The sequence below is a fragment of the Canis aureus genome, chromosome 3 (assembly GCF_053574225.1).
Source record: "Canis aureus isolate CA01 chromosome 3, VMU_Caureus_v.1.0, whole genome shotgun sequence".
NCBI classification, from domain to species: domain Eukaryota; kingdom Metazoa; phylum Chordata; class Mammalia; order Carnivora; family Canidae; genus Canis; species Canis aureus.
The window spans coordinates 81,342,507-81,369,928 of NC_135613.1; the positions used below are offsets into that span (position 1 = coordinate 81,342,507).

Genomic DNA, 27,422 nt, shown 5'->3' on the forward strand with positions numbered 1-27,422 from the left:
AATGGGATACTATTCTAAAAGGAAGGAAATTCTGACATAAGTTACACCATGATGAACCTGCAGGATGTTATGCTAAGTAAAATAAGCCAACCACCAAAAGACAAACACTGGATGATTCCACTTATATGAAATATCTAAAGTAGTCAGATTCATAGAAATAGAAAGTAGAATGGTGGTTAGCAGGGGTGGGGCTGGGAGAAATGAGGAGTTTATTATTTATTGGGTATAAAGATGAAAAAGTTCCGAAGCTCTGTTTCACAGCAGTGGGAACAGACTTAACACTACTGAACTGTGCACTTAAAAATGGCCAAGCTGGTAAGTTTTACGTTATGCTTCTTTACTACAATCAAAAGAAAAGGCAAGAGCTATACTATAAGAACTCACTAAATTACTGCCAAAGGTTCAAGAGAAGGATCTCTGGCTCAGTTCAACATTTAAAAAAAATTTATTTCACAAAATTCCAATATACCAATAAACCAAAATTCCTCCACCAAAACAAAATAAAAACAAAAACAAAAGAAATCCATAAGTGAACAAACACATAAATAAGAACAAACACATCAGCTATTAGAAATGACAAATACCCACCATTTGCTTCAACGTGGATGGAACTGGAGGGTTACTCTGCTGAGTGAAGTAAGTCAGTCGGAGAAGGACAAACATTATATGTTCTCATTCATTTGGGGAATATAAATAATAGTGAAAGGGAATATAAGGGAAGGGAGAAGAAATGTGTGGGAAATATCAGAAAGGGAGACAGAACGTAAAGACTGCTAATCTGGGAAATGAACTAGGGGTGGTAGAAGGGGAGGAGGGCGGGGGTGGGAGTGAATGGGTGACGGGCACTGGGGGTTATTCTGTATGTTAGTAAATTGAACACCAATAAAAAATAAATTAAAAAAAATAAGAACAAACACATAAATTAAGAAAGAAATAAAATAAAATGAGCCATTCATGGACTAAAGATGAGAGTATGTGAGAGGTTGTATTTAGTTCATTTGTGTCTCAACGTGAGTCACTGGTACTGATGAAAGAGACGGAGGCCACAAATGGAAACCACCCAGATGACCCTGATCTGGAGTGAGGAAAACCTTGGAGGGACACCTGGGTGGCTCAGTGGTCGAGGTTCTACCTTTGGCTCAGGTCGTGATCCCAGGATCCTGGAATGGATTTCTGTATCGGGCTCCCCGCAGGGAGCCTGCTTCTCCCTCTGCCTGTGTCTCTGCCTCTCTCTGTGTGTGTCTCTCATGAATAAATAAATAAAATCTTTAAAATATAAAAAAGAAAGAAAACCTTGGAGCACATGATTACTTAGTCTGAGCATGCAGGAGACTGGCCAGAGGCCATAAGCTACAGTCCCATCTGTGTCTTTTCTCTTTGATCCTTGCTTTGTTCTCTGGGAAAGATTAGGCTAGAACTGGGGGACCTGGATGGCTCAGTTGGTTAAGTGTATGCTTTCAGTTCAGGTCATGATCCCCATGAACCCTGCATTGGGTTCCCTGCTCAGCGGGGAGCCTGCTTCTCCCTCTCCCTCTGCTTCACCCCTGCTTGTATGTGTGCAATCTCTTTCTCTGTCAAATAAATAAATAAAATCTTGTTTGTTTTTTTTTTTAAAGATTAGGCTAGTATCTTTGACTGAAGAAGATTTGAATGCTTGTTTATTGCTTATTAAAAGAAGTAATGAAACCTATTGGATTCATATTTTATTTACTGTCATCCTATGTATTCACAAGTTGGCTTATCAAACAATAGATGATCCTATTCAATTGGATTACCTATTTGGCAGTAACAAAGACCTCCTCCCCCCGCCCCACCCCCTGTGAGCTGGGTCCTGGGATGATTACACCATGGCCAAACTTGGAAGAGATCCGAGCTAGATACCAAGGATGATAACACATAAATGGGTATAGTTCTATCAGAACCAATTTTTGGAGTTGACCTGTAGTGGGCATGGCAGAAAATTCTCCCCTCTTCCTGTATCCCTTTGCAATGTGATTTGGATGCTTTTCCCATCAAGGGGCTGAGTCTATTTTCTCATTCCTTGGACTCAACTAGTCCTATGACTTGCTGTGGCCGATGGAACTGGGGGGTAGGTTAGGGTGTTCTCATTCTGAACAGAGGTCTCATGCTTCCCCACACTCCCTTGGAGCCCTGCTGGGACTATGTGCACAGGCCTGTGATAACCTGCTGGATGATGCCAGATATATGGCCCAGCGACCTCTATCACTGCTGCCAACAGCCACACTATCACTAGACACCTAAGATGACCCTCTAGGTAACAACAGACAGGTGACTGAGTCCAGTTAAGTTTAGATGATCTTGGCCCAGGTTAGCAAAACTGCACAGCTGACACACAGCTAGATGAGCAATAAGAAATACTTATTATTTTTCAGCCCTTATGTTTGGCATTATTTCTTACACAGCAATAGCTAACTGATACTGAGAGGATGATTGAGAAATGTGCGTAGGAAGGTGTGTAGTTTTCATATTCAGACAGCTTAGCAGACTAACACACGTACAACAACGTGAGAACAATAACTGGTAATAGAAAATCAAATGTTAAGTTGTGTGACCCATGTGGAGTGTCAATCTGCAGCATGGCTGTTGAGGAGAGCTTGACCGAGCAGCCACTCTGCTGGGATTCCACACCCACTAAACAGTTCTGCGAGGGGCAGTCACTTCAGAGGAATGGAAAGAATGGCTTGATACCAGTAGAAAACTCAGATCTTGGTTAGAGCTGATTCTTTGGTTTTAAGCATGGCTGGGACTCAAGGTGAGGAGTAAAGGCAAAGGAGGTTGTCAGCGGGCTATGCTTGAAATATAGGGTAAGACTGGATGGATGGCAGGAAGTCATAAGATGGAAACTTCCTATAGGGAGGGGAAGAATGCTTGAAAAGTCCACAAGGGAAGAGAGACGGTGCTGGAATGTTGTAGAAACATGTAGCTCATGGTAAGGGACGTGGTTCCAAACAGACTGAACATGCCAGTGTGCTGAGCCATGGACACACACACACACACACACACACACACACACACACGGGTGCATATGCCAACACACACACATGCCCATAGCTAGAGTGTAGCATTTTAAGTCAGGGGAGCTTACAAAAGTAAAACTGTCCACCAGGGGATAAACTGAGGTAGAGTTCACTCCTAGCAAAGGAATCACATCTGATATCAGAGAAAAAGAGAAATGAAATGAAGACATTTCTGACCGTGCCCTGGCCTCGGCTGGACCCGTCCCCCTTTACCTTCTAGATACACCCTTATAAGACTCAGATTCTCCTGTCTCAGTCCCCAGTTCTTGCCCCTCCTCAGGACCCCACCCTTGTTGGTGGAGGGAGGCAGGCTAAGGCAGCCACAGGTCAAAGAAGTGGAAGGACAGAGGTGTAGCTCACAAAGTAACTCTCGGACAGTTGGGAAGTTGACAGGCTGGAGCAGGAGATGGGCACTCTGGCTCCATCCCTAAGGGGCCACATTCACTTTCCCCCCTTTCAAAGTCATCAGGCAGTAAAGGGAAATTGCAGGGATGGGGAAATAATGAAAAAGACTCTGTTTTCCCCTTCGTCCGAACTCCTAGCTCATCAAACCCTGGAAATGCTCACTGCAAATGGCTGTTCCTGTTTTATTGCTTATTTATGGGAATCTATTTAGAGTGAATTGCACTTTCCCAGTGTATCCCAGCGCGTGTGTGCCGGAGTTGTGTCTCCCCTGGCTGTGGGGCTGTCTGAACTGGGGATTCTGAGTGATTGTGTCAGCATCACACTCCATGCCATTCAGAAAAGGGGACAGAAAATACTGCAGAGGAAGCAAGGAAAGTGTGGAGAACTACTGCTTGGGTCAAGTCAGCTCTGGGTGGGTGTGGAGAAAACTGCTCTGAGGGCAGGTTTGGGGGCCGTGACCAGGCCTTCACACAGAGAAGAGTCTGCTTCTTTGGATAACGAATGTGGTGTGCCTTTCCAGTCTCTGAAGTTTTATCTGGGTTCTACCCTAAGCAATGTGATCTTAGGACAGTTGCCTAATCTCTATGAGCCACACTTAAAAAAAAAAATCTGTTAAAGAGGTTATGAATAGAGGGCTGGTTTTTAAAAAAGATTTTATTTATTTATTTATTTTAGAGAAAGAGAGAGCCAGTGAGTTGGGGGCGGAGTAGATCGGAAGGGAGAGGGAGGGATCAGCAGATTGTGTGCTGAGTGCGGAGCCTGACATAGGGCTCCTTAGATCTCACCACCCATGAGATCATGATCTGAGCTGAAACTGAGAGTCAGGAGGCTTAACCAACTGAGCCACCCAGGTGCCTCTAGGCCTGCTGTTAATACTGAGGATGGAAAACTTTTGTATATGTGGAAGGACTTACCTTGGATAGGTAGGTGCTCACTAAATGTAAAGCCCCCATCTAAGGACAGCTAGAAGGGACAGGTTAGCTCCCCACCTAACCTCATCTGTTGGACTTGTGCAGCATGCCCAGAGGCTCTCCAAGGGATGAGGTCTCCCTCACTTCTTTGCTTTGATTGGAAGATAGCAAGGGTCCCTGCACCCTGAATGCTCTATGTCAGGGGGGTCAGCAAACAATGGCCAAATCTGGCCACTGTCTGTTTTTGTAAATAAAGCTGTATTGGAACACAGCCAAGCCTGTTTGTTTGTGTTCAGTCTGTGGCGGCTTTTGCACTAGGAAGGCAGAGAGGACTAGCTGTGAACCAATGTGTATAGCCCACAGAGCCAGAAATACTTCCTATCTGGCCCTGTATAGAGAAAGTGTGCTGAACCTTTCACTATTCGTGGGTATTTCTGGGGTTGCTCTCATCTGTGTGATCAGAGGAATCACAGATCTATAAAATGCCAGCGGGATCTGAGAGCAAAAGTGACCTGTCCAAGATCACCAAGCCAGTGTCTTTGAGTTAGAAGTGCCATCAGCTTTCCTGAGTCCTGGCCCTGTGCTTGCTGTGGTCTCCGTACTGTTGCAGAGAACTAAAAGCCACAGGGATCAGCTTTGCGGCCATCCACTGCCCACGTCTCTCAGTCACATGGCAGCCTGAATCCCACTGGCTGGCAAAGTTGGCATCCGTCCCTCCCACATTTTCCCAAGGCTTCACCTTCCATACCCCTTGTCAGTGCAACCCCCATCTCTCCGGGCTCTGCAAACCCTTCCAGAACTATTAGGGTCCCCTTGTTCCTGAATTCTTCACCAGACAGTACGGTTGGCCACCACTCATCCTCCAGAATTCTGAGAGGGCCAGGCCCTTTCCCCAGTGTGGAGCCTGCTGGTTGATGTTGTCTATACGTGCCTGCCTATCTGGAGGCTTCTATGTCTCTGAGGCTCCACAACACTGCCAAGGGGAGCTGAGGTAGAGGTGCAAGAGGAGAAGAAAGTGGAGGAGGGTTCTCCTTCTCCCATGGAAACATGCAAGCAGGTGGCCAGATGTAGAGTCACCTGGAAAACTTTGTTTTTTAATTTAATTTTAGTAGGATGGCGTGAGATTATCTACGATTCATGGGAACGTTCCCAATTTTCTGGCACTGCTGTCTCCTCGGATGCCTTGACTAGGAAAGCCTTGATGGCTTAAAGCTTCCTTCTTGATTGATTCATTCTTCTCCCTTTTCTTCCCGAACCTTCTCTTCCTCCTTCCTCCTTGAATCCCTTGCTTGGTTAACCACAACATTGCCCACCCAGATTCTCAGGCTGTTACTTCTAGTTGTCCTCAGACTCGGCTACTCCCTCCCTCCCAACCTCCAATCAGATTCCAAATCCTGCCTCTGCTTCCACAGCCTTCCATCAGGCACATCCCCTCTTACCTTGACCCCTGGACCACGTTCCAACTGATTTCCCCACCTCAGGGCTGGTTCTCCCTCCTGGCCATCCTCCATCAACTGCCAGCCAACCAACGTATCACACCACCAACACACCACACCCCATAATGGGGCCACATCGCCGCAGGGTGGGCCACACCTGTTGCACCATCCATATGACTGTTGGTGAGTGGACATGTGGCTCCCTTCTTTCCTCAGAAGCACGCCATCCTCCCGCATGCACCATGTGTACTACGTGTTGGCTACACCAAATATACTCCCATTATCCCAACACACTTCAGCTCTCTGGAGACAAAGGTCAGGAGCTAGACTAGAGTCTGACTGCCCAGGGTTCAGACTATGGGGCTGTTGTGCTACTTCCTCTCTAAGCAACTTACTCACCCGTCCTGAACCTCTGTTTCTTTATCTACATGAGCGGAGATAGTGATGGCTATCCTACAGTTGCCTGAGGATAAAATGGTATAATGAATGGGAAGAGGCTGGATTAAAAAATGCATTCAAGAAAAGTGTTGTTGGGTCCTTCTCTTCAGTCATCTGCCTTACACACCTGCTGTCCACTTGGCCCACGATGCCCCTTCCTTGCTCCCCTCTCTCGCCAAATTTTCCTCACCCTTCAGGCTGCTGCTCTAACATGTTCCCCTCTGACTCCCTTGTAAATGCTCAGTCACTTCTTCCTCCTGGCTTCTGCAGGCTGTTGCTTCCCTGGGTCATGGCCCTCCCTATTTACTATTGCAATCGTTTATGTGCTTGTTTATCCAGCCGATGACAGCGGTACTAGAAGGCAGGGACTTCACCTATTTATCTGGGACCAAACGAATAAGGTAGAGAGCACTCAGTCTTGGAGTCAGAGATCTAGGCTGTGGCACTCTGTCTCTGACCTGGGCAAGTAACTCAACCTCTTAGAACCTCTTTTCCCATCTGGAACGTGAAGACAATAATTCCTACTCACCCTGACTCAGAGCAGCCATGGAATACACGTTGGTTCTTTCTGACCCTCCCAGGATTAAGTCTCGAGACTGGGGCACAATAGATGCTCAATGCCTTTGTATTTGAATGAATGAATGAATGAATGAATGAATGAATGAACAGGGATTGTAATTGCGGGGCTGGAATTGAGAGCCATGTGTCCATGGAAGGGTCAGAAGATTCAATCCAATCCCAATGACCCAAACTCAAGTAAAACTAGATGGAAAGAGGACACTGGTTCTTTCCTCTGCATTCAAACCATGGGGTTCTGAATGTTGATCTGGTCTTGCTTTCCTGGGAGGCTTAGCGTCCCCTATGGCTCTGGGGTGGGACCCCAGGAGCTGAAGGCGGTGCCACAGACTGCATTGATCATCTTCTCTTATTTTACAGCAGATCACATCCTGCCCAACCTCCAAAAAGCAGCCTTACTCTTGGTAGACATTTTCAAGTCTCCGTTGAGGGGCAAGAGAAGTAGGAAGAGGGGAAGGGGGAGGGGAAGAGACATCGGGAGGACGAGAAGGAGAGCAGGAGCAGACTCCGAGAGCCAGCGTGTGCCAAGAAGAGGAGACGGGATACTGGGGAAGTCTGAACAAACGCAAAGTCAAGCACAATAATAATTTGGGCAAAATGGCAAATGGCACAGCTGAGGAGGAAATAGCATTGTGAATGCAAAAACTCCTAAATGGAGCGCAGATGGGAGGGAAAAGTGTAATCTTCTGGAAAAGCCTCTAATTGTCTGCCCACACTAATAATTTCAGCAAACGCTCCCTCTCTCCCTCCTGCGTATAATTACACCATTCCATCTGTCTATCAGCAGGTTTTTTACTGTGCCTTACTGCTACCACGTTCTCATCTCACGGAGAGATGAAGGTTTTTTGAAGATTTAAGAATCCTTCTGACACATATCCTGAAGAAAAGACACTCAGGAGAGACAAATCCCTCTCCCAGGCCTGCTAAGACTATTTTAAAAAGTCGTATAATCTCTTCAAATGCTATTACGGAGTCAGAAAGAGGCAGGGCCACACAGCGCCCCCACGTTGGGCGTTGTCGTCTGCAGGCTTGTCTTGGTGGGTCAGCCCTGAGTAGATGACAGGTCATCACTGGCTGCGGCTAGGAGGGGGCTGGTGGTGATGCTCTTGGGTGGAGACACTGGCCCATGTATCCCGAAGGTGGCCGGCTGCCAAAGCATCTGCTCAGGGCTGTCCCTTTACTGTGTCTCTCGTGTCAAAGCCAAGGTTTTGCTGCCTGAGGAGCGAGAAGAACCCAAAGGAAGGGGAGAAGTGAGTAGGACGGGGCTGGGAAGGGCTGGGAGGGACTGGGAGGGCCCGTGGCCCCCGTCGGTGGCTCAGTAATGTGGGCTGGGGAGTGCTGCCCAGGTTCCCGTCCAACGTCTGAGTGACTCCAACTGCCTTTGGCTTCTCTCCCTGCTCTGGCAGTGAGTCCCAGAGAAGACAGGTGGCCTCAACATGTACCCCAGTAGGAGAGGCTCCAGGTTTCCCGCCCAAGTCACTGCCTCTTTGCCCGCAGGGGGGCAAGTGCTTGCCATTCCCCATTGCCTAGAAAGCGAAGCCTGGGTGCTGTGATCTCAGGATGCTGCTCCTTGGGAGGTGCCTGCAGGCGATTCATCGGTGAGCTTCCATCCTAGCTGCACGTGAAAGGTCCCACCGTCATTCACCTCCCCTCCTCTTCCAGTAAGTGGGTCCTCACCATGGAGAGGGCGGCCAGGGAAAAGGAGAAGTGAGGTCAGGTGCCTATGCTTTCTGAGGCCTGAGAGGTGTGGTGGCGGGGGCGGCGGGGTAGGCACCAGTGGGGTGTGACCTATCGCCACAGACAGACTGGACATTTCAGAGGAAGAGGTGGCCCCTCCGCCCAGCTCGTCCCCACACAATCTAATCTGCAAGCCTCTACCAGAGCATTCCCAAGTGGATGAAGGGAAGAGGGCACTCACACCATAATCTATCCAACAAATAGGGATGGTGTTCCCACAGGTGCTAGAGGACATGATACAGCATGCCTCCAGTTCTCTAGGGCAGTGATGTCTGAGAGAAATCCAACCAGAATTACATACAGAATGTGAAACATTAAATGCAAAAAGAGACTGTGGCTTTTATTTCAATAATAGGTTTCACTTAAGTTAATGTATCCAAAATATTAATTCAACTTGTGATCATTATAAAAGCTATTGATAAGATTATCAGTTAAAATATCAGTAAAAATATCAAATATTTTACTTTTTTTTCTGTAGTAAGTCTTGAAAATCTTGTAGGTGTATTTATATTTACAGCACATCTCACTTTGGCCTAGCCACATTTCAGTTGCTCACTGGCCACATGTGGCTGGTGGTTACTGTATTAATGCAAATCTTGAGCTTATCAGGGAGAGAAAAATGTATTTACACTAATCATTATAATATGTGCATAGTAATGATTATTGTTTAACTCCAGATAATCATTTGCTAAATAGTTTCACATACATGATCTCACTTGATCTTCCTGGCAGTTTTCTGAGATAAGGACAGTCAATATCATTTTTAAAAATTTTAAACAGATGAATACAAATGAGATTGAGAGAACTAAAGTGACTTTGTGACCTGGGAAATAACTTAACATGCTTCTTTCCCTCTTTCTTAAACACATCTTTTAGGACTGACCTTATATGGCTGGCAGAGGAGCAGCTCACCGGGGTCTTGACAGATGGGACACGCTTGGCCACAGAGAAATGGGCAAGGGTAGTGGGGAGGGGATTTCTTATTGGAGGACCAGCCACGATCACAGTAGAGAAGAAAAGCACAAGCTCCTTATGGAGAAGGACAATGGCCCAATTATCCGTAGGGAGGGCCAACTGTGACTGAATAGTTTTAGATAAGGCTGAAAAGGTGAATTGAGACTGGGCTGTAAGCCGCTCTGCATGCAGATGGAGGGATGTGCATGTTACTGCTCAGGGAGTGTAGACATGCTCAAGTGTATTTCACTCACGCAACATTTACAGAGCACTTACGACGTGCTACGATGTTTTTTTCTTTTAGATTTTATTTATTTATTCATGAGAGACACACAGAGAGAGGCAGAGACACAGGCAGAGGGAGAAGCAGGCTCCATGCAGGAAGCCTGATGTGGGTCTCGATCCCCCGTCCCCAGGGTCAGGCCCTGGGCTGAAGGTGGAGCTAAACCGCTGAGCCACCCCGGCTGCCCACTACGATGGTTTTAAAGAGGGAAGCGTGGTGGCCAAAGCTTTGCCTTGGATCACAATCCTGTGATCTCCTGGGGTCACACCGGGTGGATTGCACTAGGGTAAGGGGACAGAAGTGGACACAGAGAAGTGGACAGTGTTGATGAATTAAAGGTCTAAAGCAGCATGGTGGTCATGGAATTGGAAAGGCATGGATGGAGGTAGGCGGTACTAAACATTCATTGTTGTGACTTGGAGGATGCAGGAGGAAGGCAGTGGTCACACCTGATACCCAGGGTTTTGAGCTTGGATGACAGGAAGGACAGTGCTAGCATGTCTAGAAGCAGGGATGATTGCTCTGCTGAGAGCGAACACTTCCCTGGGAGGCTCTAGGGTCTGTCCAAGGTGGTTTGAGGCAGAAGGGCAGGTGCAGGGACATCCTAACATTCCCTGTCTGCCTTACGGCTTCTAGGGTCTAGAGAACGCATAGATTATGTTTGGTAATTTGGAGCCACTGATCTTGGATAAGGTGGAGTTCGTTTCCTTTTGGGATTGATGAAAAGAATAGGTTGGCTAAATCCCTCCTCCTCCCCTGCTTCCCCCTGCCCTCCCACTCCCTCTGCAGCAACTCTGGTGGGAGAAGACTGGATGGATTGTACGCGGCTCCCTCCCCTCCGCCCTTCTCATTAGCACTGCAGCTAATGAGTTGTGTGCAACCCCAAGCTCATTACTCATCTGTAGAATGGGGCTAATACCCACAGGGCTGTTTGGAGAGCCAAATGAAATCTTGGATATGAAAGGCTCTGGAGCATCCCTCAAAGGCCGCTTGCTGGCTGCTGCCTTTCCTTCGTGGTGGTGAACAGTGCCAGGAAGAAGGCCGCCTCTGGCATCTTGCTAGCGCCTCGCTCTTTCCTGCCTCCGATATTTCGTACGTGCTCCCTTTTGTCAGAATGACCTCGCCTTCCCCTCTTCCTCACTAGCTCCTGTGTATCCTCAAACACCAGCTCAAAAGTTTCTTCTTCTGTTAAAGCTTCCTAGATCTTGCCCCATGGGGTATCACCTAATGGAGTGTCACAGCACCCCATTCTGCCTTTTATGATAATTTGTTACAATTGGTTATGGAATTTTAATGACTCAAGTGTCCATATCTGTCCCCAGACTGGGAACTCCTCAAGGGCAGGGGAAATGTCTTGTTTATCACTGCTTATCACTGCATCACGCAGGCCCTGGCGCAGTGCCTGACATGCACGAGCTACTCAGGAGACATCGGCAGAATGAATGAGCGTTGTAAAAAGAACCACATGCCAAAGGCACTGCTCCTGGAGACAGGGGCTCGGAGTTGACTTGTTGAATCCGAGGTCCCACAGGTGCCCATGAAGGTCCCAAACCCACCCTTTTGTGGTTCTGATTAAGGAATATGGGTTACAGCCATGATCCCTTCCAATCATCCGCTTCCAGCTCCAGGGATGAGCAGTGCATCTCACAGGAACTTGGAGATGCTTACACTCCCGAGAGGAAAACACCCTCCTGCCATTTGTGTAGAGCTGCCGTGAGGCCGCCTCCCACAGCAGCCTAATCTCCTTAGCTCCTACACTCTTCCTTTGCTTGCTCTCCCTTCCTTTTGGCCCCTTCCTTCCTAAGCACCCAGCACAGGGCCTGTGAGCAGCGGGCCTGGAAAGCTAGTAGACGTCACTGCATTGTGCTACATGTACCATGATGTCCTTCTACCAATTTCTGCCTCTGGATGATACAGGGCTGTGCTGGCCTTCTTGCCAGAATGAATCCCTCCCTGGCTGGATCCAGTCCCAGAGGGAATGTGGTGGGTACCATTCTCAAAGGGCTTCTTGGTCCCAAGAAGCAGCTGGGACCCTGGGGGTGGTGGGGCCAGGTATTGTCCGTCTGTCTGTCTTCATCCCACCATTCAGCACATTCGATCTCTTCTCCTGCAACCCCCTTCCCTGCCCCGTGATGACCAATAGGCCTAAATCTGTGGTGGGCTAATACCACCCTGAGACCTTCCTTACAGGCAGGGGATTCATGTGCACACCTCCTCGCCAGTGCCGGGCTAATGAGCTCCATCCCTTTAAATCCAGCTCTGGTCTCAGCCCTTCCAGCAACTCCTTGCTTTGTGTGTCCGGCCGTGTAGACAAAGCCCAGAATTAAGGCCTCCAGCTTCATTTCATTTAACGAGAACCCACAAAAGCCAGCCCAGCAGTCCATTCATCCCAAAATAGCCTCTGAAAGCCTGGGCATGTGTCAGTGTCTCTTTGCAAAAACCACACTGTATTGTCATAAAAGGGCCATTTGAACAAAGTAGCTACAGAGAAATTATCTCAATGTATTTCAATCACTTCCCAACACCAAGGTTCATTTCTCAGTAACACAGCCCCTTTGACAATAAATGAGCTGCACGGTGGGATCGGTGTGCGTGTATGTGTTTGCACGCATGAGGACCCCCCTTCCTATGACGGATTCCTGGGTGAGCCGCTGTCACCCATGATTGGTCTATGCGCCCATCGCCACATAACATGACAGGCCGAAACACGGAACCCCCCCTCCCCTGGGCTCTGTGTCATGGTGGGAGAGGCAGCGGGCACTGTGTTCCCACTGCTACAGAAGGACATCCAAGAGAAGCAGCAGGACGCTCTGAATCAATGGCCTTTTCTCCTCGGTGGCTTTGAGCTTGCAACCTGTCATCCTACGGCCCGTCATGTTGAAACAGAGACTCCTCAGAAAGTCATTAGGTTGGGCACCTTTAAAAGCAGCTTCTCTCCTGTTGAGCTAGCGAGCAAAGGGGAGCAGGGGACCAGAGAACTCCCTTTGCGAGAGGAAGAGAGATGGGAAGACAGGAAAGGCAGAGGGGATCTGGGGGGGACCCCACCAGCCTCGCCTCCAGGAGTCCGCTCCCAGCCCCCTGAGCAGCCAAGTGCCATCCTTACTGGGAGAATCTGGGAGAATCTGGGAGAATCTTCTGGTCCTGCCCTATAAGGAGGGAAGGCAAACATCCTAGAAGGTGCCATAAATGACCCCTTGGGTGTTTTGTTGTTGTTGTTTTTAGTTTATTTTGTTAAGACCCTTAGCCTGGTCAGTGTTGGCCAGGTCCTGGGTTCTAGAGCCGTCATCAGCTTGCTGTGTCGTCCTGGGCCAGTTCGTCAATGTTTGTGAGGCCTCGATTCCTTCCTCCATAACAAAATCATAACACACGTCCCTACTGAACTTACAAATAAAGCGAGACGACTGCGAGTGTGGGCGTGGGGTCGCAGATACCCGCCTTTGACTCTGGGCTCTGTGCTAACCAGCCACACGGCCTTGGGGAGGCCTCCTTAGGACCCTGTGTCCCATTGAGATCTGCATCTGTAAAAAGGTGGCGGGTGGGGGGGGACCCATATATGCCTCCTAGATTTGCTGCGAGAACGAAATGCTAACAGATGCATAGGAAGACGCCTGGCAGGGGGCTCGTCATGCACAGGGAGCCCACGGAGGGCCGGTAGCTGCAGGTATTTACACGAGCTTGTACTTGCACTGAAAACAAATGAAGGCAAGCGAGATCTCCTCGGAAAGGGCGCCGGAACTCACGGGCGTATGACAGTATGATTATTGTCATCATTATGGTGTATGTCACACCCTGTGAAGTCCGGGTGCAGTGGGCATCCCCACGTGACTCAGGGCCCGGGCAGCCGCTCAGCAGAGCCTCCTCTGATCGGCGGGCGCCAGGGAGCCGAGGCGAGCAGGAGCACGGCCACGGGCTCCGAGTCTCTCAGTGCTGCCCTCGGCGGACACTTTCCAGAACAAAGAGGGGCAAAACGAAATACCCGTGGCTGCCGGGTGGAAGGTGCTCGGGCTCTAGGAGGCTAGCAGGCTCCCTGTGTCCTCCTGCTCGGGGAACAGCCACGGTCCTCCCTGCCAGGCCCCCTGGGGATGCCCCCGTGTGTCTCTGTGTGTGCCGTGGATGCCTGCCCTAGAAGGCTCCATCGCACAGGGAGCATGTCGTCCCCGGCCGGGGGCTGATGGATCGGGGTGCCACCCGTGTCCAATCTGTCCCCTAGGAGGCGACAGCCTGAAGGAGGAATCAAGGCCCAGGTCCGCCTTGCTCATTGAAGGGTCGCACCAGCTGCAACCTCTCATTCTGGCTGGAGCTCCTGTGGACAATTTCTGCTTTTCCTCTAGATGAGCCTCTTGATTTTCAGAGTGGCACGAAGGGTGGTATCTGGTGAGTGCGGGCCGAAGGGAGGAGGGTTATGGATGGTAGAGTCTCCAAACTATGAATACCGATGGGGCCAGTGGCGGCTGGGGCAGAGGGGGAACCACTATAATGGGCTACGAAGCCTGGATTCTCTCCAGCTGTGCCACTTCCTGCCTATTCATCTTGTCTGGCCTATCTCACAGGCCAGGCCACCATGGATGGTTGTGCAGGCTGTGTAAAGGTTGGCAGTTGCACAGACCGGATGAATGGAGCATCAGAGGGCTGTACCATGCAACAGCTTTGCTCACAGGGCTCTGGTGAGGAACACATAAAATCATTGTGAGCAGCAGCAGCAACCTGAGTGTCCTTTACCTGTTCTGTGTCAGGCTCTCCATTACATTTTACCTTCCCCCAGACTCCATAGGGTAGGTACTGTTATTACCTTACTCCCAAGTTATAGACCAGAACACTGAGGCCAGAGAGATTAGGCAACCTGCTCAGGCTAGTCAGACAAGGAGTGATGGAGCTGTGATCTGAACTCAAGGCCAGCGGATTCCCAAGTCTATGCTCCTGATCCTCCTCTACTATGCAAGAGACTGAGGGGTAGCATGAAGCCAGGACTCCAGAGTCTGGGCCCTTTGCCTGGTCCAGGGCCCTTACATCAGAACCCCATCTCTCCAAGGGAAGGAAGGAGGGAGGAGAGCCCTTCTCCCTGGGCCCCGTCATCCTTGTCTTGGGTTCCTCCAATAACACAGGTCATGAATCTTAACTCAGGAACCAGTGTTGGCAGTGGCTGTGCTGGGAGCGTATGTATTCTTTGCTTCATTCCCCTTTCTCAAAAAGGAAGGAGAGATGGAGCTTTCAGATTGTTTGGACCAATTCTCCAAAATTGCCAGGCCTGTTATTCCAGAGAGATTGACACCAGACTCATTCCTCCTTCTCTTTCTCTCTCTCTCTGTCTCTCTCTCTGTCTCTCTCTCTCTCTCTCTCATACACTCAATTAGATAAGACTCTCTAGTCACATATTTGCACACTTTACATGTGTCACTTAGCATCTGCTCCTTGATCCACAGGCCCAGTAAACTGAACATGTATGTCCATTTAACTGCAGAACCAAACGAGCACAGTGGCATAGAGCAACCACTAGGAAGAGGTGCGTGTGAAGGGGGAAGTAGAGGGGGAAATGGGGGGCAGGAAGGAATGAACACTATCAGGACGGAGGCCTGGAAAGGACCTCAGGGGTCAGCCCTGGAAGATGGGGGGCTCATGGTCTTCTTCCTTAGAGGGTCTGGCTGAGACATCTCAGCAGAATACAGTCTCAGCTTTGGGACCACGGTTCTACCGCTGGAGGCCATCCCATCTGCCTGCAGGTGCAGACGCGTGTATCAGGCTTTCCACACACTGACAGCACTTTGTTTTAAGATGTCTTGGTTTCCACAAGCTGGAGCTAAGAAGGGAAGTCTGAGTCCCTCCTGACACCCGGGCTTCCATGACTGCTTGGATGTCTTCACCAGCAAGGTGCTTTTGGCCTCATCACCTACGCCAGTCCCGAAGCTTCCCACAGAAACCACATTGAAATTGGTGACAAAAATAGTCAGGGGTCCCTCAAAAAGCAGGCATTGGGGGTTCACAGTAGGCCATCACCCACAGGGAAACAATGTTCTCTTCCTCAAACCATGTCCCTGGGCCAAAGTCTCTATCCTCTGTGACAGGCCAGTATTCTGCCTCTGTAAATAATCACCCAACTCCTTGGAAGATAAAGCTGCATGATCAGAGTGGGAGGAACTCCAGGACCAAATTCAATAAGGGGGTAGTAAACTGATAGCTTTGCCACTGAACATAGTTTGCTTTGGGTCAATAAATGGATTTGGTTTCCAAAAAAAGTTATTATTATTATTTTTTAATCCAGAAAGATATAGGTTTATAAGAAGAATACAATAATATGAAGAGGTCAGTCCTTTTCCATGGATGCCAAAATTATAACCAGTTTCTTGTGCATCGTTCTGGAAATTTTACTTATATCTATGTATCTACAGGTACACATAGGTAGAGATAGATATGTGTGTATGTGTGTAACTGGAAAACACACCATGGAGGATTACAGATGGCCCCCCAAATTTTGCTACTTCCTCCACAGAAGGTGGAGAAAGCAATGTTGTGTCACATCTGAGACACAGACTTAAGAGATCCGCTGTTTCTGCTTTCAGGTGCTCGTAGTGCTTCCTATTGGAATCTGGCCAGCACACTGTGAGAAGCCCACATCACACAGAGAGACTCAAGGAGGAGAAATGAGGCAGTCGGCTGATAGTGCAATTGAGCTCCAGGCCATAGTGGGCTTTCCAGCCCGGTCAAGCCTTCAGATGATGGCAGCACCCCAGGTTATAGATACCAGACAGAGCAGATAAACCACTCGACTGAACCCAGCCATGCCACAGAACCACAAAAGATAGCAAATAGCAGCTTTGGTCTTAAGTGACTATGTTTGGGAGTGGCTTGTTGCACAGAAATAGAAAACTAAAACAATGTCAATTGATTTTATTCATTTTAATAATCACCTACTAATTCATCAAATAGCTAAAACTCATGTCATAAGAAAGGGGGCATTTATGTTATGTCTATATCCTTGTAGGGACAGAGTGATAGACATCCTATATGCGTGTATCTGTGCACATGGATAAACAGATATCTCTAGGTTAAATTCCTAAAATTAAAATTCTTATGAAATGATGTGTGAATTTAAAATTTGGGTAGATATTGCCAAATCATCCTCCAAAGGGGTCCTGCCACATTTTGTATTTCCACCAGAAATGTATGAAGGAGCCAGATTCTCTATACCCTTGCCTACAAGGGTATGGGGATATAATCAAACTTTTAATCTTTTCTTGTCTGACAGATTAAAAAAAATTCAACCGTGTTGTGTTTTAGTTTACTTTTCTTCAATGATGACTGAAGTGATACATCTTTTGATATGTTTATTAGCTTTTTTTTTTTTTTTCCTTTTCTTTTTTGGTGAATGTCCTTTGCCCAGTTTTTCTACTGGCTCATAAGAACTTTCTCCTTTATTGTATTTTAAGAACTCTCAGATGACAAAATGAAAGAAATTAGCCCTTCATCATTTCTGTTACAGATATTTTTTTCACAGATGATTTTTTTAGCCTCTGACTTTGTGTACAAACACACACAAGCATGCACACACACACATACACACGATACATTTTCTCTTTCTCTTATGGTTTTATTTGTCTACCTTTCATCCAGGTGGAATTTATTTTGTTATAAGGAGTGAGGAAGGGATTCTATTTAACTTTTTTCTTCCAATTATCTAGCTAGTTGCCCAAGAGCACTTATTAATTGATTTCCCCCCATCCTCCACTGCTTTGCAATACCCCTTTCTCATCTGCTATCTGCCCACATAGACATTTGAGTCTATTTCCGTGCTCTGTTTTGTTCCTTTGATCTCTCTGCTGGCAGCCCATACCTAATGTCTGCTTCTCAGCTCTTCCAGCCTGCATTTCCTCTGGGACTGCAGTTTCCTCTTGGAGCTAGCATCTAGGGTACTCGGCCTTTGTTGCCAGCTCCAAATATAATGCTTCCATTTCATTCTATTCTAACCCATTCTTTTCCTCCATAGCCTCCTTACAGCACTTCTTTAGAAAGTTTCCCTTCACTGGAATCATTTCTCCTTGAGTACAGAAATGCCTTTCAATAGTTGCTCTTAAGCTCTTCCTCTTGGTCACTGTGATTAGCTTTTCTTGCTTTCCTGGAACCCCTCCACCCCGAGCCAACACCTCCCTCTCCTTGCCTCCTCTGGGAAAATAGTTCTCTTTTCATGGGCCATCCATACTCATTCATTTTCTTGCCTGTTCACTCACCTGCAATATTACATGGGGTAGCTTGGCGGGGTAAGTGGAAAGTAAACCAGGAGATTGATGGACCTCGTGTAGGTGTTCCTGAGTAAGGTGATGATTGCCACAGGTCCTAAAGTACCCGTGAGTCCTTGATGATCAAGAAATAAACTGTCTCGTTCTTCCACCTACTTTTCACATGGGAAAGAAATCCCTGGCCAGAGTCAGAAAATATTCATGTCTCTTGAAAACTCATCTGCCTACTACTTCCCTTTTCTTCCTGGCAGTTTACAATGTTAAATTGCCACTAATGCAGGCAAAATGAGATGTGAAGTCAAGCATCTGAGAAGGCCTGGAAAGTCTGAAATAAACAATATTGGAATAACAATGTCCTACTCACCAAGGGCATTTAGCTAGAAAGGCTCTCCTGCTTAGGAATTCTATTTGTTTTCCTCTTGGAAAATGGGAAATCAGGTTTGTAATTCGGCTGTGAATACCCTATTTTCTTTTTACAGGGAATCACTGGAGGGGAGGACTGGAAATGGAGTCCTTTATCTCAGGTCTCAAACCCTGGCCCAGGGCACACAAGACCACAGTCATGACCATCAGTAACAACAGCTTAATTAACAAGTTGCAGCTCCCAGTTGGGCCTCCTCTGGTTGGGAAAGGTATGTGGTTCAAGGTCTAGTAGAGGCCCCCAAGAGCAGCAATCTCAGCGGATGGCTGCAAACCTCCTTCTCCGTTTCTTCAGTGTCTCCTACATCTTATCCTCACATGCAGCATGACCTCTGTGGCTTTCATCAGCACCCTCTCTCTTGGTTCTCCAGCTTGCTGGCTAATGCACCATTCTCCACTAAGCCAGGCCTAAGACCCTGGGATCAACTATGATCTCTCTTTTTCATTCTCCTCTCCTTTGTAACTAAATTGCCCCTATAGTCAGTGTTTCTCCTTCAGGTGTCTCTTGAATGTTTCTTCTTCTTTATCCCACGGTGATTGCCCTGATCCCTATTAATCCAATAGTTTCTGCCCCCCAACCCCACCCCCATTACAGTTTTTGTCATCATGGTCAGATGGACCTCTCTTTAAGACTGTATTCAGCATATCCCTCCTGCCAAGAGAGAAGGACAGCAATGTTTGGATGCCTACATTGCATTGAACACTGTGTTATACTATTCACTTATTTAATACTGTCAGCAACCTTATGAAATGTGTTTTATTATCTTTGAGCAAAAAGACTAAGAAGTTATTGGAATAATTCTATGTCCATTCCTGGCATCTGAAACTCTCCCCATAGTATGGCTCTGATTTGACTATCTGACCTTATCAATATTCTATCCCAAGTGGAACTTGGTTCCAATCAGACCTATCTCTTCTCTAGGGGAAGTGGGGGGGGGGGGGTGGAGGTACAGGGCCTATGGCAGAAGCACATTGAGCAGAAAAAGGCAGAGTTCATACCTAACTGGGTAAAGTTCAGACAATGAGTGGCTATGGTGGCGGTAGGAGCTGTTATGGGCTGATCTGTGTCCCCCAGAATTGATGTGTTGATGTCCCAACCCTAGTGCCTAGTGTCACATTGGGAGGCACTAGAGACACAGACACATAAAGAGGAAAGACCGTGTGAAGACACAGGGAAATGATGGACGTCTTCAAGCCAAGGAGGGAGGCCTCAGAAGAAACCAACTTCAGACTTCTAGCCCCCAGAGCTGTGAGGGAATAAATTTCTCTTGTTGAAGCCACTCAGTCTGTGGTGCTTTGTTATGGCAGCCCCAGAAAACTAATGCAGGAGCCCGTGCAGGTCCTGGCCAAAGAAAGGGAGGGGGGCAATGGGGTATGAAGGTAGGTGATGATAATAAGAAGTACTTTTATTGAGCATCTTTTATATGCCAAGTGCCACATGACTATATGAGCATCTCACATTTGTTACCTTTAATCTTGACAAGAACCCTGCAAAGTAGTTACTGTCAAAAGCCATTTCAGAGCTATGGGATCCAAAGCTCAGAATGAGAATAAATCTCCCTAGGAGACACAGGTAGTGAGCATCGGCTCTAGGATTTGAACCCCAGTGCCCTCCCGATGAAGCCTGTGCTCATTCTACTGTGCTACGCTGTGTTAATCAGCAGGTGGACTGGCATCAGTGGATCCCAGACCCGTCCGCAGGCAGCAGGGCTCTGACCATCAGGTAGGCTTTGGGAGCAGGGCCTTGTCCAGGAGGGCGTGCCACCAAGTTCACGGGGCAGAAACACAGGACTTCACAGGGTTGAGGAAAGGACAAGCAACTCAGGGTTCGTTTCACCAAAACACGGAACCACCTCCCTTTCGTATTTACATTCAGCCTGGTCCCAGAAATACCAAATGGGGAGCCAACCTTAGCTTCCTGAGACAGCTCAGTATCACTCAAGTACCCCTCCACGGCATGCTGACATTCTAATGAGATGAGAACACAGCTAACGTGTATGCAGATGGGAGCTTGGGGGGATATTTCTCTAAATGGCGCTCTCCTTGAATAACCATCACCCTTCCCATCTACCAGGGAGGGCGCCCTTCTCTGTCATCAGAGTGGGATTCTCCTATGCCAGTATGGACTTAAGAGACCCTGGCGCCCTGAGGGGAAGCACATTAGTTTCACTTATAATTAAGTGTCTCAAATAAAGGTTTGGTTGAGGTTTAATAAGAAAAGTGATTCCAAGTCAAACAGATCACAATCGATTATTAAGAACAGAATTACCAAAGTTCAACAAAGGACACAAATGTGAAATCTTATTTCAGAGTTGCTAAACCTCAATAAATACCATTTTAATAATTAACGAGGCCTTAATTAATGCCTGGCAACAGTCTCACCCGGCTGTATCTCTTCACAATGAGCGGGGCGAGAGGGGGAGATTCATGGGGGAGAATGGGCATGGGAGCCCTGGGTTCCAGATGCCCCCTCCTTGGGACAGTGCCTCTGCTTGGCTGATGATGGCGCGACACTGACCAAGTCCACTTTCCCTCAAGAGAAATCAGTGGTCTACACTAAACAAGTTAACCATTTAATAGTCACACACACAGGTTTCTCACCTTCAAGTGTCAAACGCCAACCCCAAGAGACTCTGAAGTGCTTTTACATCCTTAGAGAAAAAGACCCTGCTCCATCGTTTCATGGACCAAGTGGGTGGCAGAGATGGGGAGTTTCTACAAAATCATCTCCGTCCTGCCTGATGCATGAGCAAGTAACCACCCTAATTTAAGACTTCTTGAACTAGTTTATTAAACCAACAGTTCCCACCTAGTTGGCAAAACTAGTATCGTGTTTGCTGTAGGGGGGGAGAAAAAGGAAAACTTTAGTCCTGTCCCATAGAAAATCAGATCTAGAAGAGATGGGCTAAGAGGTCCGATTTAGTAAGGGGGGGATTTCAGTCTGGGCCCCATTGCCTGATGATGCTTTGTTGGCAAAGTCCAGGAATTCTTTAAGCCACAGAGCCACCTCCCACCAGAGGTGCACCTCTCCAGGTGATCATGCCACATGGCCAGCAATGAAGCGCTTCATCGTAGAAAGCAATAACATTTCAAAGAGGGTGATATTCCAGGGACATGAAAGAGCTAATGTTCCACTGGAAATGCCTCCCTTGGGGTCCAGGAAGGCTGCTCCCTGGTGGCACTGACCTACTTCTCCTTAGTGCAGTGGTCGCTGGCTTTCACCATCGCTGGCCCGGCCCCTGTCCCAATGGTCCTCTTTGGATATGAAAGATGCCGGGGGGAAGGGGGAAGCAAACAGTGAGCTGCAATGTTCCTATTTCACGAGCATTTTCCTTTCTATGTCTCTGGTGAGTCAGAGTTTGTTTGAATGTGAATTATCTGCAATCATAAAAGTGACAGTACAGCTGGCTGCTGGGAGCCTGGAGGAGGAAATGTATGGCGCAGATAAGGGGGTGGGGAGTGTGTGTGAGTGTGTGTGTGTGCACACTGTGGGGCCAGGCTGTCCTCACCAAAGCAATTCCTGAGGGGAGCTTTCTGAGTAAGGAAAGGCCTGAGATGGACGAGTCCCTTAGAGTCTGCTCTGTCTGTCTGCTCTTAGGGCAGCAGAAGGCCAGCACCTCTTCAAGGCAAGGAGCCCCTCCTGCTGCCTGTCCCAACTCTATTTCCTAAGGATGTAGGAGAAGGTAAAATGGAGGCCCATGGTTGCTACTCTTATTCTCCTGGTGCTGACACCTCCACCTCAGGAGCCAGGACACAGGTGAGGGCCCAGCCCCGATGCCCTGTACTCTGGGCATCAGAAGCCACTGCTTCTGTCCAGTCACTGTTGGGGCTTGTGGAAAGGAGAGGAAGGCAGTAGGGGTCTTTCTGAGGTTTGTGACAACCCCAAATCTGCCCCCCTCCAAACAGTAGAGAAAAGAAGCAGGAGGGGATAGTGCTCCGTTTCAGCCAAGGCTCCCTTTTTCCCAATCCTTATTCCTCCCACAAACTAACAGGTGGTCCAGAGGCCACTCAAATGCCCTGTCATCCATCTGTAGAGAAACCATAATTTAGGTGTTCCAAGGGTTTTTGGTCATTCGCCAGACACTTACTATCTCCTAAGCTCTGGCAGGGTGCTAGGTGCTGAGTGATGGGTGCTGGGTGCTAGATTCTTGGTTCCTGGCCTCAGGGAGTTCAGAGTCTAGTAAGGATGACAGTCAAATAAATCGTGCATTGTAATGCAGTGTAAGAAAGGGGAAATCGAGTAAGCACTGGGGGTGTGGAGGTGCTGGGAGCTAACGGAGGCTGGGGTGTGGCGGGGGAGGACAAAGGGTCTGTTAGGGAAGCCCAGTGCCTGTACTGATGTTAGGAAACACAGAAAGGGAGGCATTCTCATGTAGGAAGTCCGGGTCAACTGGTAGACCAGCATGGTGGAAGCAAGGGGAGTTGGCCGAGGTTGGCAGAGACACGAGGGCTGGATGGGTTCTTAGATGTGTGGACACTCTCACAAGGCACAAGGGAGCACTGGGTGTGTTCAAGCAGAGGAGCAACACATCCAGGAGTTGGTCAGGAAGCATCACAGGGGCCTGGAAAGATGTACTGAAGGCCAGGCCCAGGGCACCACGGGCAGAGGCAGTGAGGATGGGAAGGACTCCAGATGGGTGAGGACACACTTAACAGGCCTTGGGAAGTGACAGGGCTTACATTCTGGAGAGGGAGACAGACATTAGACAACTAATTACACAATTAATAATGCAATTACCACTGTGAGAAGTGTTCTGAAGAAGAGCGTGTGGGCCATTAGTGGAGGATGGGCTCTGGCCAAGGGCGCAGGGGAGGCTTCCTTGAGGTGAGGTGGCTGGTGGGACACAGAGCTGCATGTGGAAAGGGCAGGCAGGAGGAAGCGTGGTGCTTAGAGGACCTTAATGGCTAGTCTGGCTAGAGCAGGGGTGGGCCAACCTCGGCCTGTCAGCCCATTCAGCTGTCTGCCTCTTTTGTCAACGGACATTCAGCCGAACACAGCCATACCCATCCATGCACACATTTGGATGTGGCTTTTTCACACTGTCAGGCCAGGACTAGTATAAGGGAAGGGAGGTGTCCGGGGTGCAGGATTTAAGGAGGACCTCCCCTCACCCAGCCCCAATCTTGGCAACCAGCATGTCCCTTGCTCGGTACATGAGGCACCTTACTTGCCTTATGTTACTCCCTCCCTACCGGCGCAGAACTGAGTATGGTCCACCCTTGAACAATGTTAGGTTTAGAGGTGCTGACCTCCACCATGTAGGAAAAACTTCACGCACACCTTTTGACTCTCCCCAAACTTAACTACCAATAGCCTACTCTTACCGATAACATAAACTAGGTTAACACATATTTTGTACGTGTTATTATATACTAGATTCTTACAACAAAGTCAGCTAGAGAAAAGAAAATGTTATTAAGAAAATCACAAGGAAAAGATAACACATTTACAAAATCGTACTCCTTTATAGAAAAAGAAAGCGCCTGTGTATGTGTGGACCTGTGTGGTTCAAATCTGTGTTGTTCAAAGGTCAACTGAAATTGAAACAACGAGCTTCTGGTGGGAAAGCCTAAAGTATTTGTTATCTAGCTATTTATTTACTTATTTATTTATTTATTTATTTATTTTAGATGTTATTTATTTGAGAGAAACAGGCAGTGAGAGAGAGGACAAACAGAAGGAAGACGGAGAAGCAAGTTCTCTACTGAGCAGGGACCCCGACGTGGGGCTCTACCTCAGGATCCTGGGATTCTGACCTGAGCTGAAGGCAGATGCCGAACTGGCTGAGCCATCCAGATGCTCCTCTGGTCCTTTATAATAAGAAAAAGCTTGTTGTCCCCTCTGGCCTAGAGCACAGGTTTGGGGGGGGTCATGTGGTACCAGCCAAACTATGATGCTGTTGGAGCGCAGCCCACCTCCCCTTTGCACTCAGCTCTACAGGCAGAGGGCACCTGTGCGAACATGTGTGACTCTGCAGGGGGCTAGCAGAGGGGGGCATAGTCCTCAGCTGCAGGAACATGCTCAGTCATGTACAGGGCAGGTGGGAGGTGCTGGGCAGTTGCTGCCCTAGAAGCAGCCCTCAACAAATGATGGATAAGGGGCTTGTGGGGATAAATAGCCCAATTTCCTTGTTTCTCAGTGGGGAGAAGGCCATGCCCTAGAGCTGCATGGTGGGACTGAATACAACCACGAGCAGAGGGTCTAACTTGACAATGAACCCTCCTTTGGCCCCTTTCCTTCCCTTTCTTGCTCACCCCCCAACCTCCCACCATCAGGGTTTCCTGGCATTACTCCCCAAACAAACTATGGGAATTTTTAAAAAAGATTTTATTTATTTATTTGAGATAGGGAGTGAGTGAGCGAGAGAGAGCATGTATGAGTAGGGGGAGGGGTAGAGGGAGAGACACAAGCAGACTCCCTGCTGAGCTGGGACCCCCCCCCAATGTGGGTCTCGATCCTAGGACCCTGGGATCATGACCTGAGCCGAAAGCAGACACTTAACCGACTGAGCCACCCAGGTGCCCCCAACTATGTGCATTTGATTCTTTGTTCCAGATTCTGCTTTTGGGGGACCCAAACGAGATCGTGGGATGTCCCTCAGTTGCCCCAAAGATATGTGGGAAGGGACATGTACTGAATCCCATTGTACAGAGAGGAGCCCTTCTGTATAATTAGCAGAGTTTTATTTGGATCTTTTTTTTTCCTACCTTAGGCCTTAAGCCACAGAATGAAGACCTGGGCTTAATGTGTTTTATTGAGTTTTTTTTTTTTGGTTTGTTTTGAATTCTAAACTCAGATGCCACCCTTCTGTGTGACTGCATTGCTGCGGACTCTACACTCCTAACAGTTGGTTCCATGTGCAAGCCTACTTCCCTTCCACCCCAGGAAAAAGGCCCAGACAACTGATACAGTTTCTGTTTCATCATCTGATAATTCTGTTTCCTTCCTCCTTAAAGAAAACCGTGCAGAGGAAGAATCACTTGAGAAAAGCAATCTTGGCTTTCTTCCTTCCATCCATCTGTCTTGGAAAGAAACTCAACTCTTCTGTGTTTTTCAGTTTCCATCTCAAAGTTCTCCGTGCACATTTGGCCATTCTGGGCAACCACTAGGCTTCCATCCTACCCCGGCCAGCCCCTGATGGGTCCCCAAATTAAAATACGAGTTTTAAGTAAGTGCTCTCCTTTCCTGGGGATTGTTGACAGCTAAAGACCACATGGGCTCATCAGTGTGATCTCAAAGAGAGAAATGATCAAGGCAAATGGCTCCAAATGGAGATGAAAAAGCTTTTACAGTGACAGGGAAGAGAGATCGCAGGCAGCTTGAGAAAATGTAGTTTGGGGATCCAGGGGAACATGGGCCATTTTGCAAATTAAAAAAAAAAAAACACGAGGAAAGGGACAGGGAGCAGGTGAAATGGTGCAAAAGAGGGAAGCGAGATGAAGTGAGAAACAGGGATGGAGCGGGCGGGCACAAGGAGGAGCGGAGGAGGAAGCCTGAGCAGCAGCCTTCAGAGAGCCTTTCGGGGAGAGGAAAGCAAGAGGGAAGCCAGAGCGTGTGCAGGCCTCATTGAAGATGAGTCCAGAGGCCGAGGGGCTAGTGGTGCTGTGTGAAGTGTGCAAAAAAGCTCTTGGTGCCCCTCTGAAGACCCCAAGAGCAACCTGCGGTGTTCTTGACTAACAGAAAAATCGCTCCTCCTTGACTCAGCACAGGATGCGATTCACCTTTGGACAGGCCGGCAGCAGGCCCGGTGTTAGTTCTCAGGTGTCTGGGCCAGGGGTCGGGCATGAGAAGCGTGCAAGGGAAGGTTGGGGGGGGGGCAGGGATGGGAGGTGACGGGAGAGAAGCCGAGAGAACAAAGGAGATAGAGAGAGGGAGGGAGACAGGAAGGAGAGAAAAAGAGAGGACAGAGTGAGAACCTGGGAGTAAGAGGTAAGGAGAGAGGAGAGGCAGGAGAGCTGAAAGGCAGACTTAGGAAATCTTGAGCTAAGAAGAAGGAAGCAACTGACATCTACGGAGGCCCTGCCAGGTGCCACACGTGGAACCAGGTGTCATTTCCTTACCTTACTGAGATGCTATCACCCTCCTTTTTAGATAAGTGAGGAATTGGGGGCTCCGGGAATTTAAGCTCACTTTGCCCCCAGGTCACTACATGGAGCAAGTAGGAAGCTTGGGATTCAAACCAGGGAAGGTTAAGACGATCCAGGATTGGGCCCATCCCTGGGGAAGAGGCTCGCTCCTGCTTTTCTGCATCTCTGGGCTCTGGACCAAAGCTCAGGACCCTCGTTCCTACAGTGCATGTAACAATTTAGGCCTCCACCCACCAGGGGGCACTATCTTCCCAGCAGAAATAGGAACCCACCAGCTCTAAGAAATAGCCAAATCAGGCAAAGAAGTTATTTGCTAGCTTGCCTTGGTGGGGGAGGAGATGGGGAGGCGCCAGTCGAGGGAGCTGAATCATAGCAGCTTTTACTTTATCCTGGACCCCGTCTAAATGGGATTCACCTGTTAATTCTCATTCAGTGTCTGTTTTGCATCCCCAGCTCAGTCTTGCACTCATGGGCTCGCTGGTGGGCTCTGGGCTCTGTCTGCCTCCCTGGGAAGGCGAGGGTGTGCCTGTTTCGTTCAGTTCTGTTGGCCCAGCGCCTGCATCCTAGCTGTGAGGTGCATTTTTAATCAATGAACGAGCAAGTGAGAGGATGGATGCACGCTTGAGCAGGAAGGGATCTTCAAGAAGCATTTAATCCTACCAAACCCCAGTCAGATGGGAGTCTCAAATGTTGCTTTTTTTTTCTTTTTAGTTTTATTTATTTATTCATGAGAGTCACAGAGAGAGGCAGAGACACAGGCAGAGGGAGAAGCAGGCTCCTTGCAGGGAGCCCGATGTGGGACTCGATCCCAGGACCCCGGGATCACGCCCTGAACTGAAGGCAGATGCTCAACCGCTGAGCCTCCCAGGTGCCCCTCAAATGTTGCTTTTAGCAAAGAGCTTTCTTTG

General features: G+C 48.4%; 1 protein-coding gene across 5 annotated transcripts in view; it reads right to left on the minus strand.

Moving 5' to 3' along the window:
• Positions 1-27,422, minus strand: part of KIRREL3 (kirre like nephrin family adhesion molecule 3) — a 539,444-nt gene that overhangs the window by 247,735 nt on the left and 264,287 nt on the right. The gene's annotated exons all lie outside the window — the stretch shown is intronic.